The following is a 25648-nucleotide window of genomic DNA, read 5'->3' as shown; positions in this document are numbered from 1 at the left end:
AACAATGAAGTTTCCTGCATTGGTTGACTCTTCCTTTCATGAATGATTTCTCTGTAGTATGCGATGCTATTTGATAGAATTCTAGAACTTTTCAAAATTGGAGTCAATTTTCTCAAACCCTGCTGCTGTTTTATCAACTCAGTTTGTGTAATACTTTAAATTCTTTGTTGTCATTTCAACAATCTTCACAAAATCTTTGCCAGGAATAGATTCCATCTCAAGAAACCACTTGCTTTGCTCATCCTTAAGAAGCAACTCCCCATCCGTTCAAGTTTTATTATGAGATTGCAGCAATGCCATCCACCTTCAGGCTCCACTTCTAATTCTAGATCTCTAGCTTTACCACCACATCTCCAGATACTTCTTCCACTCAAGTCTTGAACCCCCCAAGGTCATCCATGAGGGTTGGAATCAGCTTCTTCCAAACTCCTGTTTACGTTGATAATTTTGACCTCTTCCCATGTATCACCAGTGTTCTTAATGACATCAAGACTGGTGAAATCTTTCCGGAAGGTTCTCAGTTTACTTTGCTTAGATTCATCAAAAGAATCACTATGTATGGCAGCTATAGCCTTATAAAATGTATTTCTTGAATAATAAGACTTGAAAGTCAAAATTTCTCCTTGAACCATGAGTTGCAGAAAGGATGTTGTGTTGGCAGGCACCAAAACAAAATTAATCTCATCGTGTATCTCCATTAGGGCTCTTGAGTGATGAGGTCCAATGTCAACAAGTGCTAATAATTTGAAAGGAATCTTTTTTTTTCGGAGCAGTGTCAACAGTGGGCTTTAAAATAGTCAATAAACCATGTTGTAAACCTACGTGCTGTCATCTAAACTATGTTGTTCCCTTTGTAGAGCACAGGCAGAGCAGATTTAGCATAATCCTGAAGGCTCTAGGGTTTTCAGAATGATCGATGAGCATTGGTTTCAACTTAAAGTCATCAGCTGCTTTGCCCCTAACAAGAGAGTCACATGTGCCCTTTGAAGCTTTGAGGCCAAGCACTGACTCCTCTCCAGCTATGAAAGTCTTAGATGGCATCTTCTTCCCACAGAAAGCTGTTTTGTCAACACTGAAATCTGTTGCTTAGTGCAGCCACCTTAATGATCTCGGCTCGAGCTTCTGGGTCACTCGCTGCAGCTTCTCCATCTTGTATGCTTGTATGCTATGGAGACGGCTTCTCTCCTTGAACTTCATAAATGAACCCCTTCTAGCCTCAAACTTTCCTTCTACCCCTTCCTTCCCTCTCAGCCTTTGCAGAATTGAAGAGACTTAAGGCCTTGCTCTGGGTTTGGCTTTGCCTTAAGGGAACGTTGTGGCTGGTTTGATCTTCAATCCAGACCACTCAAACGTTCTCTAGATCAGCAATAAGGCTGTTCCACTTTCTTATCATTCGTGTGTTCACTAGTGTTGCACTTTCACTTTACTTCAAAAACTTTCCCTTCCTCTTCACAGCCTGGCTAACTCTTGGCTCAAGAGGCCTGGCTTTCAGCCTGTCTCAGCTTTTGACACGCTTCCTCACTAAGCTTTGTCATTTCTAGCTTTGGATTTAAAGTGAGAGAACGTGCAACTCAACCTTTCACTTGAACGCTTAAAGGTTATTAATTGGCCTAATTTCAACATTGTTGTGTCTCGGGGAATAACGAGTCCCAAGGAAAGGGAGAGAGAAGGGGGAACAGCCAGCTGGTGGAGCAGTGAGAACACACACAACATTTATCAATTAAGTTCACTGTTGTATATGGGCATAGTTCATGGCCCCCTTAAACAATTACAATAGTAACATCAAAGATTGTTGACCACAGATCACCATAACAAATATGATAAGAAGAAGAAGAAGAAGACGGAGAAGAAGAAGAAAAAGTTTGAAATACTGTGAGAATTACCAAAATGTGACACAGACACAAAGTGAGCAAATGCTGTTGGAAAAATGGTGCTGATAGACCTGCTTGATGTAGGGTTGTTACAGATCTTCAATAAGTATCTGCAAAGCACAATAAAATGAGATATGCTTGTACTTGGTGGGTTACAAGGGAAAACTACCTTTTTGCCCTTCAGTTTTCAAACAAGTGCTGTTGGCTCTTCCTTTCCTGCTCCTTTGTGTCATATTGGGCAGATCTCAGATTTCCAGACACTTGCTGATGTTAAAATGTTCAGCCCCGTTAGCACAGTTTAAAATCTTATTCTTATATCCAATTCAAAGCATCTCCCATTCCCACCAGCCCAGACCTGCCTTGCGCACTAGGGACTGGACCCTTTTGCTTTTGCTTCTCCTTCATACGTCTTCCCACTTTATTCTGATGCTTTGGACCTCTCCAAGATCAGGATCTGAAAGGAGGAATTAGAGGCAAGTGGTGAAATCATTTTTTGTTGGGTATAGTTGATGGTTCTTCCCTGGCTGTGGTGGATTTCCACTGAGTTGCATATTTCAGAGGTTCTACAAGAACCTAGGGCTCCCCGTCGCATGATTCCTGGATGGGGGAGAACCTTTTGACTTGACCTCCTCCGAACAGCCACCTCCCTCCTGCCCCAGGGGATACACTCCAGAGTACCTTATTTCTACGGTCGCCTCACCTGTAGGCTAGGATCCGTGCAGGTGGGAAGGAGGGGTTGTTGGGAGGATAAGCTCAGCTCTGACCAACTCTTAATTTCCAGGTGACCCACACCAGGAAGTGAGGATAAAGCTGCTCCGCTACCAGCTCCTCTCTTCGCCCTGCCACTGGTCGTTTTCTTTCTATTCCCCTTACTCAAATATACACAGAGGAGGGAAACAGGGAGTTGCTGGTCAAGGGTGCAAAGTTTCATTTCTGCAGAATGATTAACTTCTGGAGATCTAATGTACAGCATGGTGATGAGAGTTAATACTGTATTATACACTTGAAATTTGCTGAGAGGGTAGATCTTAAGGGGTCTCACTACCCAGGCAACACATAAATGGAAGGAAGGAAAGAAGGAGGGAGAGAGGGAGGGAAGAAAATGGTGACCATGTACAGTGATGGATGTGCTAATTAGCTTGATTGTAAGCACCATTTCACAATGTATACATACATCGAAATATCAAGTTATGTACAATTTCTGTTTGTCAACTATACTTCAGTAAAGCTGGGGGGAAAATAGACATGGAGGGAAGATGAGAAAGCCACTCCTCCAGCAGATGTCCACAGGGCAAGGGGATGCTGGGCTTCCACGTTGCAGGCATACACAGGATCTACAAGTGGAGCACCCCCCCAGTTTGACTTGGGTGGAGAAAGAACACCATAAAGGGGAGAGGGAAAAAAATACAGTTTTTCTCCCCTTAAAGCAATGGCTCCATATTCTAACAAATTTCAATTAATTGAGGCACTCATTGTCAAATTTTAGTCTTTTCTTTCTGTAAACGGGAGGGGGCATGGATGAGTGTTGGTCATCATCCTGGAGGGGCCTTGCATGATAAGCATGGAAAGGAGCCCCATGCTCACAATGCAGGTTGCTCAGTGCTCATTGCACTTAGATTTAGGACATTAGCTTGTGGTTTCTCTTATACCTGTTTAGATGCAGATGATCTAGAAAAAACGAAATTAAGGGTGAGGATCTTAGAAGGCCAAGAAAATAAGATCCAAGGAAATAGGACAAAGCATGTAGAACGGGCTGGAAGATCTCCCTTGGTGTGTCACTCTAGGAAGATAAGGATATGTCTGTTCCTTCCCCCTACATGGATATTTTAGGTTTCAAGCAATCCAGCACTTTGAAGCTGTGTGGGCTCCTTAGTTAGCAGGTAACATGGTGACCACACCATCAGTATTCTTCCTACATATTCTTTGTAGTAGTTCTTTGTAGTGTCAGAAACATCATTACTCTTTGTGCTGCATTCCCAGCTTTCCTAGTGTGCGGCCGTTGGAAGTCTATGAGCATCCTTCTGGAAACCTAATGGCAAGAGAACATATGCCCAAAAGACCACTGTGTACCTAGTCACCTCTTTTTCTTTACAGTTTCCATTTTGTAACTGCCTTTCTAGGATTCTTTTCACAACCCCAGCTTTCCAGAGCTGACACTTACATAGGTAGCAGATGGAATCTATAGTAATTTGCCTCCCTCACTGGCATTCTTCAGAGCCTTAGAGTGTTATGTAACCCATACAGGATGTGACATAAAATGAGTGCTTAAGGGGCGCCTGGATGGCTCAGTGGGTTAAAGCCTCTGCCTTCGGCTCAGGTCATGATCCCAGGGTCCTGGGATTGAGCCAGGGTCCTGGGATCGAGCCCGCATTGGGCTGTCTGCTCAGGAGGGAGCCTGTTTCCTCCTCTCTCTCTCTCTCTCTCTCTCTCTCTCTGCCTGCCTCTCTGCCTACTTGTGATCTCTGTCTGTCAAATAAATAAATCAATCTTTAAAAAAAAATGAGTGCTTAATAGGTGTCTTTCAAATTGAATTCAAACATAGGAAAATTTGATGGTGTGGGGGTCAGTTCCACTGACTTTCCTCTATTCTCTTTTGCTCATGAAAGCAAGTTCCCACAGTACATTTCACTAATGATTCAATTGATGAATATTTGAATATTTGCTTTATATGCAATATTGGGATTCACAATAAAGCCTGCAACAGTAGTTCTCAATCTTAACCTCGGCTCTACATTAAAAATACCTAGGGCTTTCACACCCAACCTATTTACACAGAGGACCTTGAGAGTAAGACCCAGACTTCAGTTTTTTGTTTTTTTGTGGAGTTTTTTGGGGGGGTTGGGGAGGGGGGTTGTTTCGTTTTTCTTTTAAGGTTTTTCAGAAGTTTCTGGTATGCAGCCAAAGTTGAGAAACAGTATTGTAAAGTACTACAGAACTGTGTGCTCCAAATTCAGAAGTCTGTCAGTTTCCCTTTCCCATTAACTCTTTCTCATCCTTGGTCCTTGACCCCCACCTCAAACCTCCATAGGCCTCCACAGGACCAGCAGCAGTGCCCTGATCCTCTTTTTTTTCCCTCTCTGCATAACACAGCCCTAGTGAAGATGGAGGGCTGGGTGGCACAAGGGTGACATCTAGTGGTGAAAATAAATCTGTCAATTATCCCATTTCCCGGAAAATTACAAGAGAAAGTCACCAATGGAACTGGGTCTGCGTGCATCCTTGCACTGGCTACATGGTGGTTTTCTGTCCCGTGGAATTAATGATGTTCCGGGAAGATTGCCAGGCTGAACTCCTTTTTTGGAAACCACAGAGGGGAGGTTTTGGTCTTTGATGACCTCAGCCTTCACCACCTTCATGGTGCTTTGCCTGCCCTGACAGACCCACTGTTCCCAGCCCTTAGATCACTCACAGGCATAGCCTGATCACCCCTTGCCTCAAGCCTGGTGCACACACCACGCATGCTTTCCCTGTTTCACCCTCGTTCCCACTGAGCAACTCCAAGTGCTTTGTGTGAAAGTGGGCTCACCTGACTAGGCCCCTCAAGTGGCCAGCAGATGGGAGGCGTGTTCTCTGCTTTTCAGGCACTCACAGGCCCTCCCCATGCTCTGTACCTCCTTCCACTGATACCTCTGCTGCCTTCCCAAAGGTAAGGAAGGTGATGCCCATGGGCATTATATTGGGTTGCTAGGGCTGCCGTAACAAGGGACCACAGACGGGCTGGTTTAAGCAACATAAATTTATTTTCTCACACTTTTGGAGGCTGGAAGTCTTGATCAAGTTGTTGCGTGGCTGCTTCTTCTGAGTCTTCTCTCCTTGCCTTGTAGATGACTGACTTCTTCCTGTGTCTTTATATGGTCTTTGCTCTGGGTGTGTCTGTGTCCTAATCTCTTAAAAGGATGCCAGGGATACTAGATTAGGGCCCACCCTAATGACCTCATTTTAACACAATCACCTTTTAAAGGCCTTATTTCCAAATACAGTCATTTTGAGGTACTTGGGGTTAGGGCTACAACAGATGAATTCAAGGTGGGGGAACACAATTCAGCCAATAATGGGCATATTTGGCTAATATGCAAGATGGAATCCAGGAGACAAATTCTCCTTCCTTTTCCCCTTTTTTAGGAAGCCTCTCAGCATGACTTTGGAGACCAAGTAATCTCTTGGTCTCGTAAAAAGCTATAGCCATCTCTGTTCTCCTTCCTTGCCACACAACCCCATTTCCCTCACTCCCTTGAGATAGAGCTCCCTAGTGAAGTGTTTGCATATAAGATTTTTCTTCAGGGTTTATATTCTAGTGGTCCGCATCTTTCATATGAATTTCTCTGGGGTCACCAAGCTTAGGCACAATGAGAAGTTTCTGAGCATTGATGCTGTGATTTTCTTCTGTTGCATAAGAATAATTCCGTGCAGCCAACCTTAAGTACCTAGTCTGCACAAGATAATATAGAGATATAAGAACAAATGAGACATGGTACTTGTGATAGATAATACAGGGGTTTTAGAAGAGGCATAGGTAAAAACGATTTTAACACGATGGGAAATTATTTTTAAATTCTTAAAGATAGATTCTTAAAAACTCAAAATCATGAGAGTCCTGAAAGGGGTAAATTCCAAGGTGTCTGAAACAGATGTAAGCTTAGGACCTCACTCAAATCTTTCTGAATTAAAATCTCTGGTATTTGTGACAAGAAATCTGCATCATTAACTATTTCCCCAGGAGAATTTCATGGGTGGTAAGCGATGCTGTCCACCCAGTTTGCATAGTGCTTTGCACAGAGTAGGGATCCAAAAGCATTGCTAAGGCAGTGAACAAAAGTATGAGCCGATAGGGCATTTATTGGCAAAGGGACCCCACACCTTCCGTAGTCTTCTGGATTCCAAATCCAGTGCTGTTTCCCTAAACCCTACTGCACAGCACCATTTAGGATTCCTTAAGTTAGGGAGGCATTAAGCCATTGTCAGAAACGGCCCTCTGCTGTTCTTGATTCTGGAGTCTTTTTCTTTTCTTTCTTTCTTTTTTTTTTTTAATTTATTTGTCAGAGAGAGAGGAGCTAGAGCGAGCACAGGCAGACAGAGTGGCAGGCAGAGGCAGAGGGAGAAGCAGGCTCCCCGCCAAGCAAGGAGCCTGATGTGGGACTCGATCCCAGGACGCTGGGATCATGACCTGAGCTGAAGGCAGCTGCTTAACCAGCTGAGCCACCCAGGCATCCCTGGAGTCTTTTTCTTAAAGCTGCCAGAACTCAGACCCCGTGCCTGCAGATCTTACAGCTCAGCCTGTCCACGGAGCAGGTAGCTGGCCTGAAGCTTCGTGAGGCAGTTAAGATAAAACTCCCCAGTGTCACCAGGGATGGTGGTTCCCAATAACATCTTTCATAAAAGATCTTAAATCCTCCCACTCAAATAGCCTTTGTCCAGAGAAGAGGGGGAAAAAAAAAGAACTTTATGATTACTTCCTAAGAAAAGTCTGCAGTAAGTTTGGTTTCTGCAGAGCATCCTATGATGGCTGATAACCTCTAGGATCATCCAGCTGATCGTGGCTTTGATTCAACCCTGAATTCCACTACTATTGGCTCTGGGGAGAACTGCTAACTTCTCTTAATGGAAAGGGACCAAGGCCGTTTTTGGATTTGTGAGGTCACGTACAGCTCGGGCACCATGGAATTTATTGAGTTTGCTGCCAGCTCAAGCTGTTTTCTGAAAATGACTGTCTCTCTAGGGAAAGATATTATGCTAATATTGTTAGAGTCTCCGAGGTCAGGCTATAAAACAATATTTATCTGCTCTTTGGTTGGCTTTATTTTTCGTTTTGTTTTCATGGTTGTTTAAAATGTGGAAAAATCAAGAGAGAAGAAAAATTGCACCAAATAAAAAGACTAAAGAAAGAGAGGGAGGGGAATGGAGAGTTAGCAAAGAGAAGGTGAGCAGAGTAGATCGGCGGGTGAAAAACGTGGTCCAGTGAGAGAGGAAGAACATTTAGGTCCTGACTCCCAACTTTTTCATTTGAAGAGAACATGGGCATAAGCTTCTCACTGTCCTGACGCCCCCCACAATTGTCAGTGACCCTGTTTCTTCTTTCCTAGAGGCCTGAAACAGATATTGAGGGATAATCTTAGAGAATTTTAAATGGCCCAAGCACAGCACTGAGGCTGTCCAGAGACCACTGGAAGTATAATGCTGTTTAACAGAGGGTGCAGCCCCAGAAAAAGAATGAATCTCTGGATTGGCGCCTTTTCCAGGCCCATGCTGGCTGCCCTCCTCTGTGTCTTCCCATCTCCCAGAAAAGCTTTCAGCTGAATCCTTCATGCTTCTCTTTTAGAAACACAGTTGCATGTAATCCCTTGCTTTTTAGGGGCCAGAGCTTCCCGGCCTTGCATGGGGAGAGCAAGGATTCTGGACTCTGATCAGCCCCATTCTCCTCTCTCCCACTCCCAAATGAGGGAGACACTGAAAACCTGGAAGGTCAGGCAGGACCTCCCATGGGGCTCTAGGTTTCTTCTCCCCACTGCACACCCCTAGAAGTAGAAGAATGGGACATCCTCCCCCAATGGGAAATGTATTACAAGTGTAAGAGGCACCTATCTCTCTTCTGCTCAGTACTTTGCCTTTGATAAAAAAGGAGAGGAAAAAGCAAAAAGGAATTAATTGAAAAGGTTATTTTGACATACAATTCTGGTTACACATATTATGTTGTTCACATGGCTAGGAGGGTCAATTGTAAACACCCAGGGGAGGAGGCTGTGTCTTTTCTTCTCTTATATTCTCACTCTCTTTCCCCTGCCAGTCTTGATACTCTCCTGTGAGGGGCTACCTGCCAAATGAAGGTCAGGACATAATTTTGAAGTAAAAATTTTGCTTCTTGGGGCTGCCTGGGTAGCTCAGTGGGTTAAGCCTCTGCCTTCAGCTCGGGTCATGATCTCAGGGTCCTGGGATCAAGTCCCGCATCGGGCTCTCTGCTAGGCAGGGAGCCTGCTTCCTCCTCCCTCTCTCTCTCTCTCTCTCCCTCTCCGCCTACCTGTGATCTCTCTCTGTCAAATAAATAAAATCTTTAAAAAAAAATTTTTGCTTCTTCTTTGTATTAAAAAATGAAAAAAAAAAGTTAGTTATAAAAGATAGTTCAATATAGTCCTGCTTAGTTCTTTTTGCTTTTGTTGCCCTTTCTTTTGGTGTCAAGTTCAAAAAGTTATATTGCCAAGACCAACGTCAAGGAGCTGACCCCTTACGTTTTCTTCTAGGAGTTTTATGGTTTTGGGTCTTACATTCAAGACTTAAATCCATTTGAAGCGATCTTTGCGTATGGCATAATATAAGGATCCTGTTTCATTCTCTTGCATGTGGACATCCAGTTTCCCCAACACCATTTAGTGATAAGACTATCCTTTCCCCATTGTGCATTCTTGGTGCCTTTATCATAAATTAATTCACCATATGTGTATGCATGGGCTTATTTCTGGGCTCTCAATCCTCTTCCATTGGTCGATGTGTCTGTTTTTATCCCAACGTCATACTCTTGATTACTATGGCTTTGTAATATAGTTTGAAATCAGGAAGTGTGAGGACTCCACTTTGCTCTTCTTTCTCAAGATGCTTTGGATATTCAGGGCCTTTGGGGACTGTCTTTTCTATTTCTATGAAAAATGTAATTGGAATCTTGGCATGGATTGCATGAAATTTGCACATCACTCTGTATGGGGACCTTTGAGTACCATTCCTGGCCTTTTTCCCCACAGAAGGCAAAATGACTTATTAGGGAGTTTTCAGCTCTGCTCTTTGGGATCTGCCCATGCCCATATTTTCATCTGCTCTCTGCTGCCCCTCTCCAGGGAGGCATGTGAGTGTGAAGAATCTGTGCCAGTGTCAGGATGAATAAGCATGTCTTACTCAGGGTTAATTAACAAGACCACTTTGCATAAGGCCTGGCCCATATTATTCCAGCTTCATCTGTAATAAGGGTGATATTTTTATCTCTATCTACCAGACATTTTTGCCCATCTCTCAGGTGAAGAAAATAGACTGTCACTTAATCCCTTCCTAAGACCTTAAAGCAATCAATGCCAAAAGGGCAAGGCAGAGCCATGAACAGAAAATGGACCCAGAATATTGATCGCAGACAAAATCCAGATCAAAAGGAACCAGATGCCAAGTGTGGGACTGCTCAGGCATTTGCCAGAGGCACTCTTCCTTAAGACACTTTACTTCCATCTACTGGAAAATGGTCATGATGTGCTGATTTGCATAGAATGAGACAGTTTACTATCATCTTCCAGAAATCGTCACAATCTGGGTACAAATGGACAATGTCTAAGAAGAGATTGGTGCCCTCCAGAGTTGTACAATCTGTCCTGCAGGCAGAGACAGTAAGCACACCGTGTTAGGGGGAAGGGGGACACCCATACACCAAGTTCCCTCTTCCCTCATGTAAATCGGTCCAGTCCTTCAAAGGCTGCTTACTGGATTGGCTTGCCCTGTCTGTGACTCAGTTTGGGCTCCAGGAACTATCCTTGTGATATCTATCTGAAGATGTCCAAGTTCTGCACAGATCAGCCTCTAACATTATCTTATTTTAGGTCTCAGACACCAGATCTTTCTCAGAACTACCAAGCACCTGACCCTACAGCTTGTTATCATAAATACCAGTCACCCAATCCCCAAACAGTTTACTTGTGCTTACACAGCCCAGCTATGAGTCAGGATCCATGCGTAACCTCCATTCAATTTTCCCCATCTCTGCAATAGCCTAGCATAGCAGGTACTCAAAAAGCTGGTGAATTAATGGATAAATAGATAAATTCCCCCACATGTGTACATAGTGCAGCGTCCTCCATGAGTCACATTTGTCCAAAATTTATTCATTCATATATCACCTTTCTGCCTTTTCCCACACCCATATTGTTCCAGAACTATTATATTGTTAATATCATTTAAATTGACTCACGTTTTTCCCTTAAACGTTTTGAGTAAAAATCCTAACTGAATGAAAAACTGTATCTTGATATCTTTGTATTATAGTAAAATGTTCAAATCTCACATCCCAGAATACCATGTCACGTATTAACTATTGTGCAAATATCACACTTCGGGAAGCATGGCCCTAGGTCCTGGGGTCCATCATGAGCTGAATCAAGATCCCACAAACCCCCTGGTGCCAGGTGAATCAGGCTACCCCCAGGCCTTGTCAAAGGCAGAACAGATTGTGACACCTACAATAGGGCAGGGAGAGCTAGTGTCTGGAACGGCTAGCAGAGGTAGGCCACAGGCTCATAGGCCCACAAGCTCACAAGCTGTCAACCCATCAAAAGAAGACAGAGCCATGCCTGCCAGCCAGAGGAAATGAATCAGAACAATTATTCAGTCATTTGCCTGGAAGGGGGAGGAGACTTTTTTCTTCTTTTGCAGGAAATGCTTAGGGAAGCATGACCCTCACTGGGTGGGCTAGCACCTGCCAAGACATTGTCAGGAAACCCGGACAATTCCACGCTCTGCACTTCCTGATGAAGTCCCCTTGGCATCGGTGTCAGGCCCGTCCAAGGCTCAGTGAGAAAGCTTCTGCTCAGCATCCCGACAGAAGACACTGTTTTCCGACATCTGCTGCGTTGTCAGGGAACAGGTGTCCCTGGGTGGTAGAGCCCTGGGTGTGAGAAAGACTAGCCAGGAGAGGCAGCTGAGACTGACTTGCTTAGCAAAGCTGTGGAGGCCACTCTGGGGTTGGGAGGAGGGCGATAGGTACTGCCACCCTCCTGGTTCTCATTGTGGGGTGCCTGGGGCTTACCTTAGTCCACAAAAAATTTTAAAAAGGAGAGGGGAGTAGATGTACGAGGCACTGCTGGCTGCTTTAAGAATAGATATTGGATATCCATCTTTTACGAAATTTCAGAGTAAGCCTTGATTGGTAAAGAAACAAATAATAAAATCATCCGAGTTTACTGGGAGGCCAAGGCATTTTCCAGGTATTTCTGAGACTTCCCAAAGACTGCTTTATGTTCCAAAACCTGATTTGCCTTCCCCCTGGGCTTCTTTCTGAACTCGAGTTCCTTCATGTTGGCAGCCTCAAATTCATGTCTCCATGGTCCAGCCTCTCAACCACTTTGCACGTTGCCACACACACCTCACCTCCAGAGTAGACACAGGATCCTTCATGAAGCCCCAAAACACAGCAGACACAAGATTGCTGTGTCAACTGTGTTTGACCGAAGTGTAAGAATAACATGAGGACACCACTCTGTAACTGGACATCTGTTGTCACTGCTTCTAGGACACATCAGCCCTGCCCCTTCGCAGGTGCCAGTTCCTGTCACTGTGGCCCCTCGCTGCTGACCTCAGGCCATGACATGGGGGCTCATTTATCTAGTCAGACAAAAATCCCCTTTTAAAAGTCCCGTATTTGCAATTCCAGGCCCCTTCTCTTTTTCCTCATCCTCGGGGCCTCACAAGAAGAAGCAGAAAATCTTTTTAAAATGTAAAAGCAACTCACTGGAGATGCATCACCCACGATGAAGATAGCCTTGTGGTTACTGAACAGAAAGTTCGACCATCCTGTCTAAAGTGTATGCCTTTGAAACTTGTCATTTGCTTTTACCTCTGAATGAGTAAATTATGTGTGTACTTATGTATTTAGCAGACCTGCATAACACTTACTGAGTCCCAGGCACCGTGCTGTGCAAATATTATCTCGTTTAATATTTGTAACAACCATAAGAGGTAGCATCTACTTTTACTCCCATTTGACAGATGAGACACAGAGAGACTGGTTGACTTGTCTGATGTCACACAGCCAGCAAGTAGCAGAGCAGGATTTAGCCCAGGTCAGTTGGCTCTGTAGTCAGTGCTCTTAACTACCCACCACACTTGCTTCAGTGGTCCCCGTCCACACAGAGGGTGAACTACTCCCAAAGACAAGCCCAAGCTTACGCAATGGGGTTTAAGAGAAGAAATGGTGTCCAGTGTGTCCCCTTTTCGCACCATCAAGGGTTCAGAAATACTGTTTAAAAGCTCCTCCACCAGTTACATTATCCAAATGGGTCTTTTAAACAACCCTGATGGTTGTATGTTCTCTCAATTTTACAACTGGGATAACTGAGGCACAGTAAGCAGTGGAGCTTGGATTTGACCCCCTACCTGTTTGACTCTTTAAAAATATGTTCTCTCTACTATACAGAGCACTGTGACTATGTGGTGTTACCAAAGATAGTTTTTTTTTTTAATTTGCTTCATTTTAAACCTTTTATCTGCAATACTAAGTAAGGTTTGAACAGTTTGGAAGGAGAAAAACTGGATTTCAAAGAAAAGCTTATGCAATGATCAATTGCATAAGTAGTGTGTTTGAGCCATATGTGAAGGGGAAAAGCAACTTGCCACAGTTAGAATGTAAGTCATTGGGCCAAGCTCATTGCTACACAGCTTCCTTATGCTTTTGCCTCCGTGTTCTCTTGCCCACTGATCTTCCATTCACCCACAGTCAGTGAGGATCTCTCTCAAATGCATTCATCTTCTTCAAATATGGTGATGACAATAGTAAAAACAATGCCTTCCACATAGTCCTGTTCATCCAATGGATGTTTATTTAGGTGTTCACTCGAGGTGCTCATCTATTAGGATGTCTGAATTTGAATTGGGGGCCCACCACTTACTAGTTATGTGACCTCAGCAAGTTATTTAACCTCTTTGTGCCTCAGTTCTTTGTTGTAAGGATAAAATGGAATATGAACTGTTAATAGCAGTACCTGACATGTAGGTCAGAGCTCAATAAATGTTAGTGGTTGTTATTATCATTTGCCAACCATAACAGTAGGTCCTGGTGATACAGATAAAAGATACATGTAGTGTGGCTGCAACTCAAATTAAATCATTATAACTGAGATGGAGTACATCTTTACCAAGACTGTACTTGGTTAAGCAAATATTATGTGGGAGTAAAAAATTACCCAACACAGTTGTTCTGTTTCTTGACCAGTGCCTCAAAATCACAGGGATGCTATGGAAGCAATTCTGAAGTTATCCACATATTTTTTCAATCTTGGCTCTATGTGAAAATTAAGAATCCATGATGTGGGGAGAGGGCAGCTTCTGACAGTATGTCAGACTGAGCTCATGTTGCAGGACTTTCTTAGGGCCACAAATACTAACTAAACTAAAACTGGAAAGAAATGAATACATAGTCTTTTTTTTTTTAAGATTTTATTTATTTATTTGACAGAGCGAGATCACAAGTAGGCAGAGAGGCAGACAGAGGGAGAGGAAGCAGGCTCCCCGCTGAGCAGAGAGCCCGACGCGGGGCTCAATCCCAGGACCCTGGGACCATGACCTGAGCTGAAGGCAGAGGCTTTAACCCACTGAGCCACCCAGGTGCCCCAATACATAGTCTTTTAAGTACATACAGTTTCTCTCTCATACCAGCCATATTCTTGGCCATATGTTGCAGTCCAAAGGCAATACCTGGGTGCTAGAAACAAAACAAGAACTTGAAGCAGAAGTGTTAAGTAAGGGATAATGCTGTACTGGTCCAAAGGATAACTGGTCTTATATATAGGTCATATGAACTAGTGACTGAGATTTTTACAACCGCACAAGGGCAAGATACTTGACTTTGGGGAGAGAGAGAGAGAAAGACTGATTGAGCTGTAACAACCACATGCGTAAGGCTGCAAGCTTTGAATACTATTCTATAAAAAGAAATATAAAACAACATGAAAAAAAGATAAAACTTCAGTCTCCAGCTCACAGAAGTTTCTGTATAACTCTGGGTGAGAAAACAAAGTCACCATAAGAAATATAAATGTTGAACCTGAGGGCACCTGGGCGGCTCAGTTGGTTATGTGTCCAACTCTTGGTTTTGGCTGAAGTCATGATCTCAGGTTTGTGGAATCGAGCCCATGGAGGCTCCATGTTCAGTGGGAAGTCTGCTTGAGATTCTCTCCTTCTGCCCCTCTCCCTGGTTGCACACACTTTGTTTCTAAAATAAATAAATAAATAGTTAAAAAAAAAAAAGAATTGTTGATCCTGAAGCATACATACTAATTGATCTGAATTCACATTATTATCAAAATTCAGAAAACCACCAAATAGGAAATAGAGGCAAAGTTTGTTTTGGAATTAATGTGACCACAAGGAACTTAGCAGCTAAAAATTCAAAACCACTCAGCAAGAATACTTCCAGGACACATGGACCTACCACAGGGGGAAGAAAATTTCTGAACATGAGTTCTCAATAAATTATAAATTAAAAATCAAAGTTATCATAGGGAAATTCAGCAGGAAATAAAAAGAAAAATTAACATGGAGAAAAGAAAACAAGCTGACAGAAAATAAAAGATAATATATAAAATAGAGACTAAAATGATAAAACAAAAATCATATTAAAAATAGGAAGAATGGGAATGCCTGGGTGGCTCAGTCTGTGAAGCATCTGCCTTTGCTCAGGTCATGAGCAAGGGACTCATGGGATTGAGTCCCACATCAGTCTCCTTGCTCAGCAGGGAGCCTGCTTCACCCTCTGCCTGCTGTTCCTCCTGCTTGTGTGCATGCTCTCTGTCTCTGACAGATGAATAGAATCTTTTAAAAAAATAAGGGGTATGAACAAAATAATATGCATATTTGAAAAATAAGCAAATAAAACTTTGAAGAATAAAAAGTATAGTCATTAAAATTGAAAATAGCATGCTGGATCTAAATAGAAGATTAGATACAGCTGCAAAGAGAATTAATAAACTGGAAGATAAACCTCAGGAAATAAAGTAGATTATGTCACAGAGAAATAAAATTATGAGCCATTTTTAAACAAGGACATAAGAAGAATGTTTAAGTGTTCATGTACTAGACATTTCAGAAAGAGTAAATATAAAGATTTCAGAAGAAAAGAATAAAAAGATGAGAGAGAAGTAATATATGAGGAGATAATCGTTAAGAATTTTCCTAAAGTAAACATAGATAATTTGAAACACACACTGAGTCTTGAGAAGAGAAAATAAAAACCATCCCATACCTTGACACATGACAGTAAAACTTTTGAATCTTAAAAGCAATGAGAGAGAAAAAACATTACCCTACAAAAGAATTACAGTTAGATTGACTGCAGAGTTCCTATAAACAACAATAGAGACCAAAGATAGTAAAATGGTATTCTCAAAGTTCTTACTAAAATAACTGCCATCCTGGAATTCAATGCCAGCTCTCATATTCAAGAGCAGTGATGAAACACTACATTGGTGAGCATGCTAGAGCAATTAGGTCTAACCATTGTCCACATAGAGCAGCAAATTAAAAGGACTCTGGAAATCACTGTATACCAGTATTTATGGAGTTAGAATTTCCCCAAAGAAAACAAAACTGTCTTTTTCTCTCTAGAGAAAGGAGGGAAACTCATGGCAGATATGTCCGGACTAATTTTAGGTTCTTAACCTACTCCAACCTCTCAGAGCAAATCTCTTCTCAGAGACAGGCTGGGTTTATATTATAGGCAGGGGATTGAACTGGCCTGAGAATCTCTGATGGAAGACACACGTAGTTGTCTGGATTGGTCAGGAAAACTGCAATTATCATAGTCTCAAAGAGCTTATGAGATACTGAATGAAACAGGTAAGTTTATAATCACTATAAAGAGAGGGCATGCTCTGTAAAGGAGGGAAGTGGTGTCCCATGGCCACTCAGAGAGGAGATGTCTAAATCCTCATTGTCTATAAGTTCAGACTTAGCTTGACATTCTGTCTTTCAGCATCCTGTCCTATCATAACTTCTCCAAGATAATCTTTCACTACTCCCTAAACTAACACTCTCCTCCAAAAGGTTGGACCATTCACTAACCCTTGAAAACAAGTCCCATTTTAAAAAATACATATTAAGTAAATATAGGTTGTTTGGTGGTTGATTAGTTGACTGAATAAACAAAAGCAATTCATATCTCCTTATGTCTTAGCATCTTAGTTGTGCTAAATTGCCATAGATAGGTTATAAACCAGGTTGTAAAGAAAGAGAAATCTCTATTATACAAGCCATGTGACATAACATCCAGGTTGTGACAACTTTCATTAAAGCATATATGGTACACTACAGAAGTTCAGATGCAAGCTTTGGAGGCAGGTTTCCTGGGATCTAATTCTAATTCTACTGTTAGCTCTGTGACCTTAGGTAAGATATTTAATTTCTTTGTGTCTCAATACCAAACCATAGGAATAAAATTAAGGCCTTACTCATATAATACCTGCAATAATTTAATGAAGTAATATATGTAATATTAAAATGTGCCTGGTACATGGCACGTACTCAATATAAATTAACATGCATTGCTATTATTTTTTATTAACACTTAACATAGAACATGGAAGAAATATCTGCTATTCCATTTACATATTATTGGAGGTAAGAGAAAGGCGTCTAAATGAAGATTTGGAGAGGACCATACAATCTCCCAATTTTCTATAATTCTACACCAACTCACAAAATATAGAGAAACTGCCAAGACTAGATACCAGGTTTCTTGATTCTCAATCTCCCATTCATTCTGTCAGCTCTATCACTGGTATAATCCAAGTCTCCTGGCTCATAACCAAACCAACATTTTCACACTTTATTATTATTATTACAACAAGAGCCACTAGTAGTACTTACCTGACAACCACTGCTATTACTGCCTCTATTACCACAACCGTAACTAAATCCACTGTTGTGTTAACCTCACTACCTCCCCACTAGAATGATCTATGATGTACCAGCCTTGTGCCAGACACTTTTAAAAAAAGTATTTTCTTTATTTTTTTTTAAGATTTTATTTATTTATTTGTCAGAGAGAGAGAGGGAGAGAGAGCAAGCACAGGCAGACAGAATGGCAGGCAGAGGCAGAGGGAGAAGCAGGCTCCCTGATGAGCAAGGAGCCCGATGTGGCACTCGATCCCAGGACGCTGGGATCATGACCTGAGCCGAAGGCAGCTGCTTAACCAACTGAGCCACCCAGGCGTCCCAAAAAAGTATTTTCTTTAAAAAAAAAAAGTATTGTCTCTAATCATTACAACAACTCTGCAAGAAATGTACTTATCTCCCCATTTTACAGATGAGAAAATTGTTAAGTAGTTTGCTCACCACTCACAGCCAGTGGGCAGAAGGGTCAGGATTCATACCTAGATACTGCTAGCTCTCAAGACCATACCTTTTCTATTTCACCAATCGGCCTCTCTACCTAAGATGTATTTGAGTACAATAGAACAGATTTTTACCAGAATTTTACAGCTGTTTCTCTCAGCCAGCCAAACAGATTGCTCCCAGTTGCTGAGCCTGATGATCAGTGCCAATTTGTCAAACTGCCAGTGGCATTTTAATGATTTAGAAAAAGCACAGGCTGATGGCTTTTTCTACACCCAGCAGATGCTTCTGTTCCAAGAACTGTAACAGCATCAAAGTAGAGCGTTCCCACTGACTTGCAATGTTTCCTGCAAATGACAAGTCTATGGACGTCATCTGGGGACTAAGGGCAAGGATGAGCTCTGTCATTCTCATCTGCCGGGAAAAGGGGAACAAAAAAACCAACCAAGATAAAACCACCATGGGCCTGGGAATCTGGCAGAAGATGGCCTGAAGATCGATTTGAGATAAGTCCTGTCTTCCTCCTGGTATTTGGAAAGCCTTGAAACTTCAGCTTTCTCACTTTGGCTCCTCTGTTCCAACTCTTGGCATAATTACTTGATGAAGTGCATCCTGAGATGATGGCCTCACTGAAGTCTATTTTACAAGACACAAAGCAGTAATGGGGAGGAGAAAGCTGTGCAGCAAGGAAGCTACAGATAAATGGGGCCTTTCCTCAAGGCAGTGTGAAAAATGGGAGAGTGATGGTAGCCATTTTGCAAGGTATGGGACTTATGGACTCATATGTCTTTTAGAACTTGGTGATTGTGCTTCAAAATGTAGAGAAAAATGAGCAAGTGACTGCATGCCAAATATAACCCACCTTTCTGAGAACAGGAAGCAGGAGCCCATGCTCATGCCTCATGTGGCATTTCTGTGCACCATTTGTCATCTGGGCTGGGGAATTCACGTGTCTTGGAAACCTCTGCAGAGTTTCATAGGATGTTCTTTGAATTCTGAGTTATTTACAGCTCATTCAAATTCTCATTTTCCAAAGGGTTGCTAAATCTTATCAGGAGCTGATTTTCTTTTTTTTTTTTTTTTTAAGATTTTATTTATTTATTTGACAGAGCGAGATCACAAGTAGGCAGAGAGGCAGGCAGAGAGAGAAAGGAGGAAGCAGGCTCCCTGCCGAGCAGAGAGCCCGATGTGGGACTCAATCCCAGGACCCTGAGATCATGACCTGAGCCAAAGGCAGAGGCTTAACCCACTGAGCCACCCAGGCACCCAGGAGCTGATTTTCTAAGGCAGGTCTAGCATCTGAGCATTCAAGGGAACATGGAGGAATTCTGAGAGGCTCTAGGAAAAGAGAGCACAATGAAGGTGTAGGAGTGGTAAACTTCCAGGTAGAGGGAGTTACCTATATCAGACTGTTAGCAGCCTACGTGGTGATGGCGCTGCTGCAGCTGCTGCTGACAGCAGTGATGTCATAGCAGCCCTTCCTGCTTGCAAAGCATTTAGTCTAGGTCAGATCTATGCTTAGAATTTCCATGTACAACAGGTGTCATATGTCTACAGAGGTCATAAGTTTTCTCCTCCCTCTGGCATCCCACATACTTTGCTTTTAGTTCCCTACCTTTCTTTTCTTTTTTTTTTTTTTTGCAGATGAGAAAAGAATTCCCAGACTAGGGTGAAAAGAGAGTATCAGAGGGGACACAAAGCTCTGGTATTGAAGAGGATCTCTAAGAAAAGAGTCTCCTAGCTGGGCACCCTGAGACCTGGCTCTATTCATTTTTTTGACTAAGGTTTTTGACTGTCATAACAAAATACCATAGGGGTGCTTAAACAATAGAAATTTATCTTCTCATGACTCTAGAGTCTACAAGTCCAAGATCAAAGTGTCTGTAGGGTTGGTTTCTTCTGAGGTCTCTCTTTTTGGTTTGCAGATAGCTCTCTTCTCCCTCGGTGTATCTGTTGTCCTAATTTCCTCTTCTAATAAGGAGACCAGTCATTCTGGATTAGCTTCTACCCTAAGACCTCACTTGAACTTAAGTATCTCTTTCAAAACTCTATCTCCAAATACAGTCACCTTCTAATGTACTAGGGGTTAGTGCTTTTACATATAAACTTTGGTGGGCACATTTTTAGCCCATAACAATGGCCTAAGGGACAAGGAGCACAATAAAACCATAGGTAGTTTAAGGAAAGAGGGGAAAGTACAGAGGATTTTCTGGATCCTCTTTCCCAAATAGTTTAGGAAAGCAATAAGACCCCAATGGCTATGTGTTGTATCTATGCAGGAAAGCATGAGTTCACCTCACAAAATTTGTCAAGTTAAGAGTGGCCAAGCCCTTTGTACCTAAGAACAGGTCAGACATAGCACAGATAGGTGGAGGCTCTAAAAAACTGTGTCATCAGGAAAAAGAATGAAACAATGGCATTCTACCTAAGATATGAACAAGGACATCTCAGAGAATGTTGACATGTATAGATACTGATAACCAATCTTTCCATTTATGTAACACTTACTATATGCCAGGAGCTATTATAGATTATAGCTTCATTTGATCAGATCATTTAATTCTATCATCAGCCCTACAAAATAGCTATTATTATTACCCCCATTTCACAGATAAGAAAACTGAGTCATAGAGAGAACTTGCCCTAGGTTACAGGCAAGGAAGTGGCAGAACCAGATTTCAAGGCATAGGCCAAGCTCTTAACCGGAGCTAACATTAATCACTACCCAACAACATGTCCACACGGGTGATAAAAATGTCAAATGCTTCTATATCTGTTGGCATAAAACTGGTAGTCTTGGACTTAATACCCTCTTGGTGCACTGTCCCCAAAGCTCCACCCCTAGGAGCCCCAGCTCAAAATCCACACAGTAAGGGTTAGTTCCAGGGTCTTCTAGGCTCCTATTCCAGCTCTGCAGGTTCCACTATTCAGAATGGTGAGAGCCTGTACCATAGTGGTAGTTAAATATCTTGGACATTATTCCTACCCTGTACTCCTGTATCATGTTGCCTCTCATGGGCCAGAATGTCCCCACCATGCCTTGGTGCTAGGAAACACATTACATTTTTCAGGATCAGCTGTAGCCACAGCCCCCATAGACAGTGTGTTCATCTAAAAAGTCCTCCTCATGCTACATGTCCAACATGTGTCAGCAAAAAGTCTCTGATCATCATAGTCACTCAGGGGCCCAGCTGATGAAGCCTCCATCCTAAGGTGTGTATACACAACTACCAAGGGAGAATAAGGCTGTGGCATATCAAATGCTGACTCTTAATTCCCCTACCGGAAGTGACATATGCCATGTCCACATACATTTTATTGGACAATGTGAATCACAGGACCATGGCTATTTTTAAAAGGGCCAATCCTACCATGTGTCTAAGAGACAGAAAGTAGAAATATTTGGCAAGGAGCACTGGAGAACTTCTCACAGCACGATGGCAAGGTTCCAATAGGGGATGTCCAAGACCAAACATTCCAAGAGACAGAAAACAAAAACCAGCTTAAAGTTAGCACAGAATCACATCCACAATAAACTAATAGTTGAAGCAATGACAAGGCCTGGCCAGACACAAGAGGGTTGAACTGGGTTCAGTAGTGTTCCCTTAATTCATGTCCATACAGAATATCAGGAATGTAACCTTAACTTGTAGGGTCCTTGCTGATGTACTAAGTAAAAATGAGGTCATACTGGATTGAGGTGGGCTCTAACTCCAATGACTGGCATCCCGGTATAAAAGGGGAGACATGGAGACAGCAATGCAGAGGAAAAACCCATGTGGTAACAGAGGCAGAGATGGGAGTGATATACTGGCAAGCCAAGGAACACCAAGGATTGCCAGCAACCACCAGAAGCTGTGAGAGGCAGGGAATCTCCTCCTTGAGTCCCCAGAAGGAACTGACTCTGCAGAATTAGGACTTCTGGCCTCTAGAATTATGAGAAAATAAATTTCTATTGTTTTAAGCCTTTCAATTTATGGTAATTTGTTACAGCAGCTTAGAAGACTAATAAACATGTAGAGAAATAAACTCCACCTCTAGATGAGTGTGAAGGTCACATTGCAGAAGAGAAAAACAATGATGACAGATATTGTCAGGGCCTTGTTTGGAAAAACAGAACTTGCTACTAGTGTTCGTATCCCACACAGTAATAGGCTCAGGAGCTATCATCTGGTTTCCTCTTACTTTAATAATCCATATGTTCTATTTTTTTTATATGTTCTATTTTTATATATGTGCATGTGAGTGTGTGTGTGTGTTTGTGTGTGTGTGTTCCTTGCTGTCAAGCTCTCAGTATCTTCTTTGGAAAGTGTTGGGGTGTGAACAAACCATCAATATTTTTTTCTCTGGGTTAGGGCTACAGCTTACACCTCAACCAGCAAGTTTCACTGTCCTTTCTACCAGACAGAATTCCAAATTTTTTCTCAGTATGATGTAAAGATTGAGCAACAGTTTTGACAATTTCTGAGCTCCTACTGTGGCTGAGATGAAGGAACCATAATTTATCACCAAGACGTTGGTGGATGCTGCTACCACTTCTCTGCACAAAGCACCAGGGCCAGTCCAGCCCAAAGCTAGAAGACCACAGGAAATGGACATATGCAACAGCTACTCAATGGGTCTGAAAAGATGGAGTGTGTTCCAAGCACTGAATAGGCTTCTGTAAGTCTCCTGTGCCTTCTGAGTATGCCTCAGTATGTTCTCCACGTGTTCTCCACTGTTTACCAGGAATCTGAGATTTAAGGCTTGAAGCTTAAAGACCATGGAATTACTGGCATCTCATCAACTGAGCCAGTGGATGTGGATAAGCTTTGAGAGATGTAACAAGTAAAAGCAGAGATTATCATGGATGCTTAGTGTTGGACCATGATGGACTTCAGCTCCTAACAAATCTTTGCACCATAACCCTCCACTAATAGGGAACCCTCTACCATATAAATGTGTTAGAGACCCAGCCGTCAGTGGTGAGGAAGTTTGCTGTCTGTCCAGGTAATTTAGTGGCAGGCAGAGGAAGTAGAGAGAAAGTCACCCATGAGATGACAAAAGTCCATGCCTTTGCTGTGCATGGATGTAAGCATTAAACCTGCCTGATGAGAAGTCCTTTGTTGAAAATCCAAAAATAAAAGTAGCCCAAGATGCTTGAACCACAGGACAGGTTTCAAACAGGATTAAATGTAAAACTATCCTGAGGGAACATCTTCACAATCAAGTGGTCATGGCTCCCTCTTCCTATTTCCAAACAGAAAGAAAATATGAAAAATTTCTGCCAATGTTGAGTTTACTAGGGAAAAAAATGACAAAATACATGAGCAAATGAACCTTCATGAGAACATGTGATGATAGGAAAATTATCTGCCCCTTCCTGTTAAACTGGAACTAATATAATAAATCTAAGAGCTGTAAGTATATTTAAAATGAACAAAGTAATATGAAATAAAAATACTGATAGATGGGAGACTGTGGGGGGAAAGCTATTTAGAATTTTTGAAAATAGCAACAAATAGAATTTCAAGAAGTAAAAATAGAACCATTGAAATGAAAAACCCAGTGGTTACATTAAAATTAAATTAGATACAACTAAAGAGAGAACAAGTAGACTGGGAAGATTACCCAGAATGCAACAAAGGGATATGGAGAAAAATATGTGAAATAGAAGTTAGATATTGAGGGTAGAATAAGGGCCCAAAATAGATCTTCAACCTGTTAGTGGATAAACCAAAGAACTTCAAAATATGTTAAGCAAAACTGACATAATTACAAAGAACAAGTGACAAATCTACAATCACAAAAAGATATTCCAAGATATCTCTCTTAGAAACTGATAGATTGTGACCAAATATAAGTAGTATTAAGAATACTTAAAAAATCTAATAAGCAAACTTGAACTAATGGACAAATAGATTTACTACCACAGAGAATACATTTGTTTTCTGGCTCATGGGAAACCAGTGCAAAAACTGACCACAAATAGCCCTTAAGTAAGATCTTGGCAGATACCAAAGAGTAAATATTTTGCAGTACCATAAAATTAGAAATCAGTAACAAAAATACTATCTGCTAAAGCCACACTTGGTAACTGAAGATATACACCTTAATAACTAATGGTTTGAAGAAGAAATTACAATGGGAATTAGAAAATATTTAGAATATTTTTTATCGCTCAAAAATATTACTTTTCATTGTTTAACAATGAAACTAGTAAATACAGAAGACTTTATGACATTGCTAATATAGTACTTTGTGGGAAATTTATAATTTTAAATATATATATTGAAAAACAAGGAATTTTGAAAATAATTTAGGAAGCTGTTATAATAAAGAAGAGAAACAACAGAATAATCCCAAAAGAAAATAGAATGGAAGAAATACTAAGAGGAAGAGTCAAAATTAATGAAGTGGAAAAGGAGGAAACACTAAGACCAACTGAACCAAAGTTATCTTCAAAAGACTAAAAAATTAAACAAAAGATCAATTTTTAAAAAGAGAACAGAAAAATTAACCTGATTAGGAATGGAAAAAGAGGGGCAATGGACAGACTGCAGATTTTTTAAACCGTAAAATACAAACTAATGAATCGTTGAACACTACATCAAAAACTAATGATATACTATACGTTGGCTAATTGAACATAATAAAAAATAAAGAGAAAAAAGAAGAAAAAAGAAAAAAAAAAACAGAAAACACCATGCTGTACTGAAATTGTTGGTAGTTTATTCATGCCAGAATTTGGGGGAAAAGGTATATACCTGGTAAATTTGCTGGGTTGAAGAGTACCTTCTACTTAAATACATATTGCCAGCCAGCTTTCAAAAAAGAGTAATTTACACTCCCACCAGCAGTGATTTATAGCACTCACTTATCTATAGGCTTGCCAACATTTAGTATCAACAGGTTGTTATTTATTATTTTTGTTTTGTTTGCAGCTGGATAAGCATGAAGTGGTATATTATAGTGGTTTCAATTTGAATTTTCCTGGTTATAAGTATGTTGACAATATTTCCATATATTCCCTGCTGTGAGTTGCTCTCTCATATTTTTTGCATATTTTATTATTATATTGTTTACATTTTTCTTTTAGATTTGTAGAAGATCATTATAAACTCTAGACACTAATCTTATGGCAGTTAAATGCATAACAAGTTTCTCCTGATACAGAAGAAAACATATTTGCAAGCCATGTGAATGGCTTTGTGCAGGTATGTTTTCATTTCTAGGAAATAGATGCCTGGGAGCGGAAAGGCTGTATCATAATGTAGAAAGGCATTGCCAAACCATTTTCCAAAATGGTAGTATCATTTTACACTCCCATCAGCAGTGTTTGAGAGTTCCTGTTGCTCTACATCCTCATCAGCATTTGATTTTGTCTGTCCTTTTTACTTTAGTCTTTACAGAGGGTATGAAATATCTCACGTGGTTTTAGTTTAAAATTTCCTTAAGAGGGGCGCCTGGGTGGCTCAGTGGGTTAAAGCCTCTGCCTTCGGCTCGGGTCATGATCCCAGGGTCCTGGAATCGAGTCCTGCATCAGGCTCTCTGCTCGGCTGGGAGCCTGCTTCCTCCTCTCTCTGTCTCTGCCTGCCTCTCTGCTTACTTGTCTGTCAAATAAGTAAATAAAATCTTTAAAAAAATTAAAAATAAAATTAAATTTCCTGATTAATATTTATGTACTGCCATTTATAAATCATATTTTAAGTGTCACTTCAAGTCTTTGCCCA

Source organism: Enhydra lutris, unplaced genomic scaffold (genome assembly GCF_002288905.1).
Source record: "Enhydra lutris kenyoni isolate GAN:26980312 unplaced genomic scaffold, ASM228890v2 scaffoldscaffold55, whole genome shotgun sequence".
NCBI lineage: Eukaryota > Metazoa > Chordata > Mammalia > Carnivora > Mustelidae > Enhydra > Enhydra lutris.
This window is presented reverse-complemented; position numbering follows the sequence as displayed.